This window comes from Lacerta agilis, chromosome 15 (genome assembly GCF_009819535.1).
Source record: "Lacerta agilis isolate rLacAgi1 chromosome 15, rLacAgi1.pri, whole genome shotgun sequence".
Classification (NCBI taxonomy): domain Eukaryota; kingdom Metazoa; phylum Chordata; class Lepidosauria; order Squamata; family Lacertidae; genus Lacerta; species Lacerta agilis.
Window position 1 is genome coordinate 948991 of NC_046326.1, and position 7762 is coordinate 956752.

Genomic DNA, 7762 nt, shown 5'->3' on the forward strand with positions numbered 1-7762 from the left:
AGCATTGTTCTTTTTTGTTGTTTTATTTTATTATTTATATCCCACCTAGTCTCCAAGGATCTTAGGGCGATGTACCTGGTTCTCCCCCTTCTCAATGAATCCCCTCAGCAACCTTGTGTTAGGCTGAAAGGCATTGAGTGGCCCAAGGTCACCCTGTGAGCTTCATGGTCTTCTAGCTCCAGTCTGCAATGGATGGATGGAATCACCCCTGCAGAATACAGTCTGGAGGGACCCTCAGACTGTGGCCTCTGCTCTGGAAAGTTTGAGAAGGAAGCAGGTTCCCTTCAATCACCGCAATTGAAGGCTGATGGGACGGGGGGATCTTGCTGAACAGGCCTGCCTCATTCACTCATGTTGTTTCCACATCCAACATTTAAAGCACATCCCCACTTCCAAGTATGCTAGTTTCCCCCTCAAATTCTACAATCTCCAACACCCTTAACAAACCATAGTTCCCAGGATTTTTTCGCCCGGGGATGAGGAATGCACTTTAAATGTGTGGTGTGAACACAGCTGTACAGAGGAAGAGAAGAAAAATAAAAACTAATCTGTCACGGTTAGTTCAGACTCCATGACTGTATATGTAAAATTAAGGTGTATTATTTTATTTTTTTGCCTCAACATGTGTCCCTTTACATTTGTTTACATTGAGTGGCATTTGCCATTTTTTATCGCCCATTCACCCAGTTTGAAGAGGGCCTTTAGGAGCTCTCCACAATCTCTTTTTGTTTCAGTGAATAATTCAGCAAACTTGGCCACCTCCCTGCTCACCCCTAACTGCTAGAGCATTTATGAAGAAGCTGAAAAGACCAGGTCCCACTACTGATCCTTGTGGGGGGCTCCACTTTCCAAATCCTTCTGTTTACAGAACTGTCCATTTAGTCCAACTCTCTGCTTCCTGCTACTGAACCAATTCCTGATCCACAAGGTGATGGGAACCATTTCACCTGTTGAATTTCCGCCTGTTGTGCACATGTTTAAAAGCATAGATGCTCAGTTTGGAAGTGGGCAACCCTAACCTGTGGTGGGGAACCCTGGGTCCCATGATTTGGAACCCAGGTGGAACCCAGGACTTAGGGAGATGCTAGAACCCGCAGGCACAACACGGCACATCTGTATGCTCACATCTCACACACACTGTGGGCACAGTATGTATTTGCATGTTTAGACCTTTTACCTTTCCCTTAAATAAATTCACAAAGGAGTCAGATATTTGGTTTGGTTTTTGGCAGAAATTTAGGCCACAACTTTATTGAATACAATCAGGTGAGTGGTTGCATAGGTTCTGGTTCGACTAGCTCCCTACACCCATGCAGGCAGCGCTGTCCCAGAGCCACGTTCATAGGACAACCAAAGGATGAACACCAGGGACAGCTGATGGAGGGAGCACCAATCAGCCACCCTGATGTCCCCTGGACTCAGGCATGGGCCAAACCCCTTTCGGGGTTCACCAAACCAATGAGTCCCTGGATTCCTTTACTGGAATACCCTTCATTGCATAGGCGTGGCCACGTCACGTGCCACACCTATCACCTGAACCAGAGCCTATCCGCCACCAAGAGCACAAGCGTTTTCCGCCAACCACTCACCCTTGTAACCAATCCCTCAACCCCACTGACACGGAGGTCAGCCATAAATCATTTCCAAATACAGACAGGTGAACACCATCAGGCCTGTAAATGGATGCATTGCGATAGGTGATGCCTGGGTGGCATATGAGGGCTCCCCCCATGGACAAAACCTTTTGGCCACCATGCTCTGGACGTGTTCCCTGGCCTTCGTGGTGTCAGCTGGGCAACGACTCCCTCTCCATGCACGCCTCTGCAAGAGTTGTGACCAAAATATTTTGAGTCCAGGAATAGTTGCCGCCAACTCTTCCAAGTCCTCCTGCATGTGGGTCTGCAGGCTCAGGCCGGGAGCTTCCAGCAGGTCGTTCTCGCCCAGCTGGAGCACCATTGCAGCAGGCATGCTCGCAATAGACAGCCTGCTCTGAATCGTTAGGAGAAGCTCCCCCCAATGCATTCCTCATCTGGAAATCCAGGACACCCGCACATGCTCGGGAAGCCCGAGGCAGTGTCCAATTACAGACTCCGCCGCCCTCCTGCTGGCCCAGTGGACAATGCTGTGCCCAACTATCCAGATGTGCAAGGGAGGCGGACCTACAAATGAACAAAACACAATTACTGACTGCACCTCAGCGCCATTTCCGAACATACCCTTTGTAAGCTTCGGATTTCTAACGGCCTAAGTCCTTGATCCTGTCTACCAACAGGCCCAAATGCGCAGCAGTGTTAGCTGCCCCAATGCGGAAGGAATGAGGTACAAATTCAGTGGCCTGCTGGCTGCATGCTGCTACTGGCATACGCATTACCACAGCAAACTGATGCCTCTTCAAAGGAGGAGGAGCGGGCCATCCCCAGGAGGGTGAAGGGACAAATATTTCCGGACATCCTTAACTGGACAAGGCAGTAGCTGGCAGCCTCATCAAGGCGCCTCTGCTCAACTGATCCGTTTTCGAATTGCGTATGATGAGCAACAGCTCAGAAGTATCCAATTGGATGTCCTGCAGGAGTAAACCTCTGGAAACCTGTGGTGCCTCAAGCACCGCCTCACCCACACGCAGTGCACCAAAGAAAGTTATAGAGAATGCTGCCGAAAAGAGTCTCGCCTCATAACTAGACCAACAAATTTGCCTCAATTTACTGCGCATAGTGCAAAGCATATCAAAAGTAATTGGTTTTCTGGCTGGGGCTTTCGGTGATTGCAGCCTAGCCCAGCCTTCCAATGCTTTTCGCACCACAAATTTAGAGCAGGGGTCCCTTGAATAAAGGAACTTACAAAAGAAGGAAATGGCTGACGATTGGATTCAAATAGACTTCATGGCACGGCCCAAGAAGCGTGGGTGTGCTAAATATTGCAACACCTCCTGTGTACTTGGGCAAAGGGCCTCCTGTACTCCAGGGCACTGGGCCCTGAAGGCCAAAAAGTCCATCCAGGCCTTTTTGTAAGACTGGAGGGTGGATGAGGATGTGGATACAATTACTCCCTGCATTACAATTTGCTGCCAAGGCTCCAGAGGTGCTGAGGGAAATATTCCAGAAGTTGCCGGGCTGCTGGAACTAAAGTTCTGAAGTGCTCTTTCTGAAAACATGACAAAACAGCAGCAATTTCGTTACTGGCACCAGGAATAAAATGGGCAGAAAACGCAATGTTAAACTTGAGGCATCGCAACACAAATATGTCCAACAGGGAGGAGACTCTTTTGGAGCGAGAAGACTGCCTGGCCAACACACTCGCCACCACCTGGTTATCAGACCAGAAGCAGACACGCTTATCCTGGAACTCACAGGTCCAGATGTGCACCGCATGTACAATGGGGGGAAACCCAAGAAAGGTTAAATTGTGAAGAATGGTAGTACCCTGCCAGTGCTTGGGCCACTTCTGAGCACACCAGTGGCCCCTAAAATAAAGTCCAAATCCTAGTGAGCTGGCAGCATCAGAATGGACCTGGAAATCAGTTTCCAATTTTCAAGTGTCCTGCCACAAGGATATTCCATTACAGTGGTACCCCGTGTTACACACACGATCCATTCCGTATCGCACTACATAACACGGGTGTGCTTAACACGAACGCCCTCCCTCCAAAAAGAAAAAAAACCTGGAAGTAGCACGATTTGAGCGCTTCTGCACATGCGCAAAGTGCGCAGAACCGTTCTGCGCATCCGGGGGTCACACGCGGGTCACATGCGCTCCGGGAATGCTTCGGGGTTGCGGGCGTTCTTAACTCGAACGTCCACAACCCAGGGTGTGCGCAACCCGGGGTATGACTCTATATCCTTCAAGGAACTCTAGCCAATTGCACAGGTCTCTCTTGACCTCACTGGGCACTCGCACCCTGTGATGGGGAGATCATAGGCCTGAGGAAAACCTTGCCAAATGTGTGCAGAATGGGCAGCCAGGGGCCACCACTCTGCAGGCGAAATTCAAATGTCCCAAAAGGGACCAAATCTACCTTAAGGTCAATTTCTCTCTGGGCAGGATTTCTAAAATGAGCTCACGCAAGGCAACAAGTTTTAAATCATGGGGATGCACCGTGAGCAGGCGAAATGCTGCTTCCACATCGCATTTGGCCAGCAAGGCTCCTTTCCTGAAACTCCTTATTAATTTGACCGCTTGGTCAAAAGTAGCATATTTAACTGAAGCTAATTCCGTGGGAATGGCATCATTCACTGAAGTCCCTTGTGGGTAAGATAAATTATGAATTAATCAAAACTCCCCTGGCGCCTTCTTAGGCACTATCCCCAAAGGGGAAAGGTGAAGGTCGGGGTACGGAAGGGTAGGGAATGGCCTGCAATCCTGCCCAATGCCAGTTCCTTCCCTATTTTACGTCGGGCCACTTCCAGCAAATCTCTAACTGGATTTTTATTTTCCACTTCCGCCGACCTAGGCGGGAACACCACTGGAATGCGAAAGCCTTCAGAAAACCCTTTCCAAATATATTTTGCTGCTGATCGATTAGGGTATTATGGTAACCATTTCTCCAGAGGAGGTAATTTTATGGGAGTATGTGCCAATGTGAGCAAATTCTCATTTAGAGTCTCTGGCTTGAGGAGAGACAGACTTAGCCTCCTGCTTCGCACCCCTCCTCTGGCCACGAAAGGGCCGCTTCACGCCACAGGATACGGCTGGGTGGTTTCCTGCGCGTTTGTCACAAGAATGAGCATATTTGCAAGCCTGCCTCTGGCAGGAGCCTTTGTTATACTCCCAGCAATAATACACTCGCTTAGCAGCTTTCTTGGGTTCAAATTTCGGCACTGCAAATTCTGAGGACTTAGCCTCGATATGTGGCACAACATAGGTAGACCAGACATCAAGATCTTTCTGATCCCACTGGGCTGTATGTATCCTGCCGCGCTAGGGTATCCAGCTCAGCATTGATTCTGCTCACAGCCGCTGGATCCGTGCCTACTCTGGACATTAATGCACACATACGATCCAGAGTATTTTGAGGAATAACTGCCTGCAAAGGGGAGCGTGAGGCCTGAGAAGCACCCCTAGTAACCCTCCTCCCCTGCAGGTCCGGGTTTGGAATGCGCTTAACCAGCATGATAAAAGGCCTTAAAGTTTAGCTATGAAAATGACGCTCGGACTAAAACAAAATGGGGCCCACTGGAAATTGGCGTTTCCGCCAAAATAAGATGGTGCTCAAGATGGCGGCCGAAGAAGGCGTCTACGAACCCAAAATGGTGGTTCCTACCCAAGCACACAGCCCAGGCTGTTCGGAGCCTATGCGTGCAAGGACAAGAAAAAACCCAGGCTCGCCTACGAAGGCTCTCCCGACCTACCCCCCGATCTCCATGGAGCACCAGCACCCACCCGCTCCACCAGCTTCAAGGGAAACCGGGGCTTGCGAGGCCAAAGGCGCAGGCGCCCGGTGAACCGTGCTGAAGGTGGGGACACAATGACCGCTGGAGAACGGTTCCCAAAGGTACTGAAATTACCCTCCGGACAGACTCTCCGCAACCCGGGAGGAAGAAGGGGGGGAGGTATTCACGAAGGCCCGCAGGCCCCGGTGGGGGGGGGGCCAAGCTCCCAAGGCAAAGCCTTCAAAAACAGGGTAAGGGGGAAGATAAGGGAAACAGGATAATTAACAGGGGAAACTAAAGGGAAGATTAAGGGTAAAAAGGGGAAGCGATCACCAAAGGTTGATCAAAGTCTCTCTGAGCAACAGCAGTCCATGATCCAATGTTCCATGTTCTGATGCAATAGCCCTAAAGAGGAAGCTCATAAGCCTCGCATGGGTTGCTTCTTTTCTGAGGCACCCTGCAACGAACCTCCCTGTCACACTCCCCTCCCCTGTTACTAAGTTTATTTATTTTTATTTTTTTATTGCTCAGGTGTTCCGGCTCAGACTAATTAGCCCCCCCCCCCACCTGTCCCTCGGAGGTCTGTCAATGAAGTAAACTCCCTGGTAGATACAAAACGGGAGTATCTTAGTAACCGGAGTGTCTTTGTCCAGCTGCCGTGGCCATTTATAATCCTTGCTCTGGGCTTCAGGGCTTAAACACCTTATTGCCTACAGCCCCAGGGTCTCTCTCTCTCTAGATCCCTCACTGTAGCAGTCTGCTAAACCCTTTTAGCAACTCAGTGGCATTCACAATGTTTCAGCCCGCTAGCCCCTCCTGAGTGAAACCCCTAAGACACAAACTAACTCCCCGCAGGATAGTTTGGACTCTTCCCTGGGTTCACCTCTTCATGAGCAGTTTACTCCTGTTTTGTATCTACCAGGGAGTTTACTTCATTGACAGACCTCCGAGGGACAGGACCCCAAAACTGACGACGACTGACTTATAGCAACAAAACTAGTCTTTATTTTTCTTTATAGAGCATAACGGTTTCAGAGCATCAACTGTTTAAATGTAGTTTCATAACAGCATAACAGGTTTTCTATTCTATTCACCACTCACTCCCTCTTTCTCCCTCGTGACCAACTGCCGTTCCCTCCTTTTAAAGGGTGAAAAGTCCCGCCTCCTGAGAGCAAACTGCCACTCAAACAGATGGAACCTTAACTCATCACACGCTGGGGTTCCTGACCATACCCTGCCTAAGGGCAGATCCGTTACACACCCCATTGGTCAAATTGTGCCCGAACAACGCAGGACCCACCTATCAGGGGTCGTGGCTGCTCCAGGATTACCCACCCACAACACTGGGTCAGGTGGCCAGGTCGCACCGCAACACGTGCCCTCTTTAATGGAGGACCCAATTTCTGATTACACCTGAGAGCTATAACTCAGAGGTGCCATAATGCTGAAGTTTGCTCATCACGTTCACCTCGGCCTGCAGAGTGCTGAGTCTGCCTAAACACATTCCCACAGCAACAACCGCAAGATGTTTCCACAGCTGCAACAGCAAGGCTAGTTTCGCTGGCCTGGCCTGAGATTGAGATAAGGGAGGGTCAAGAAGTCACTGCTCTGTAGCCAAGTAGAAGAATGTGTGATTTAAGCTCATTCATAGCCAAGAGAGATTGTGCGTTTGTGTGTTTGCTACAATTGCATAAATGCTTTGTGCATCCTTTGTTCTATGCTCGGATTTCTGGAATTATCCTGCCATGCCTCCTAATGCTACAGCTAAGATTAATACTTCATTTGCCTTCCCACCAGCTGCCTCTTTTTGGCCAGGAGTAGGCTTGCCATGCATCAGGAAAATTCCTGACATGTCCTGGTTTTCGGGTGTAAAAATGGCGTCAGGGGAGAATTTTGCCGAATTGGCAATGCAATGGAAAAAGCAGCGGAAACAGCTTCAAAAACAGTCCCTTGAAAAGCTCAACAGTTTTGCGGGTGCTGCCTGGAACGTTCCGGAAAGTGTCTCTCCTGCAGGGCCAGTCCACCCATGAGGCCGGCTGAGGCGACTGCCTCAGGTGGCAGGAGCCACTAGGACAGCAGATCCTTCTTCCTTGCTTGTTCTTCCCTCACCCCTTCTACCCTAGCAGGGAGGGGGAAGTCGTTTTGTGGTTTGCCTCAGGTGCCAAAATGTTGAGGCCGGTGCTGCTGCACTGAAAACTATTTTGTAAGCTATTGTCAGGGAACTGTCCCCAGCTCAGCGCACGGTGGTGGAAGGGCTCTCGGGATGCTACAGAGAGCCCCGGGCCCACCTGACCAGCAGCACCTCCTCTTCCAGTGGAGGAAGCAGTGATGTCTCTAGTGGGGAGGGGCATGCAGCTCAGGAGCTTGAGAGCAAAGGCTCTGGGGGTGTTGGAGAG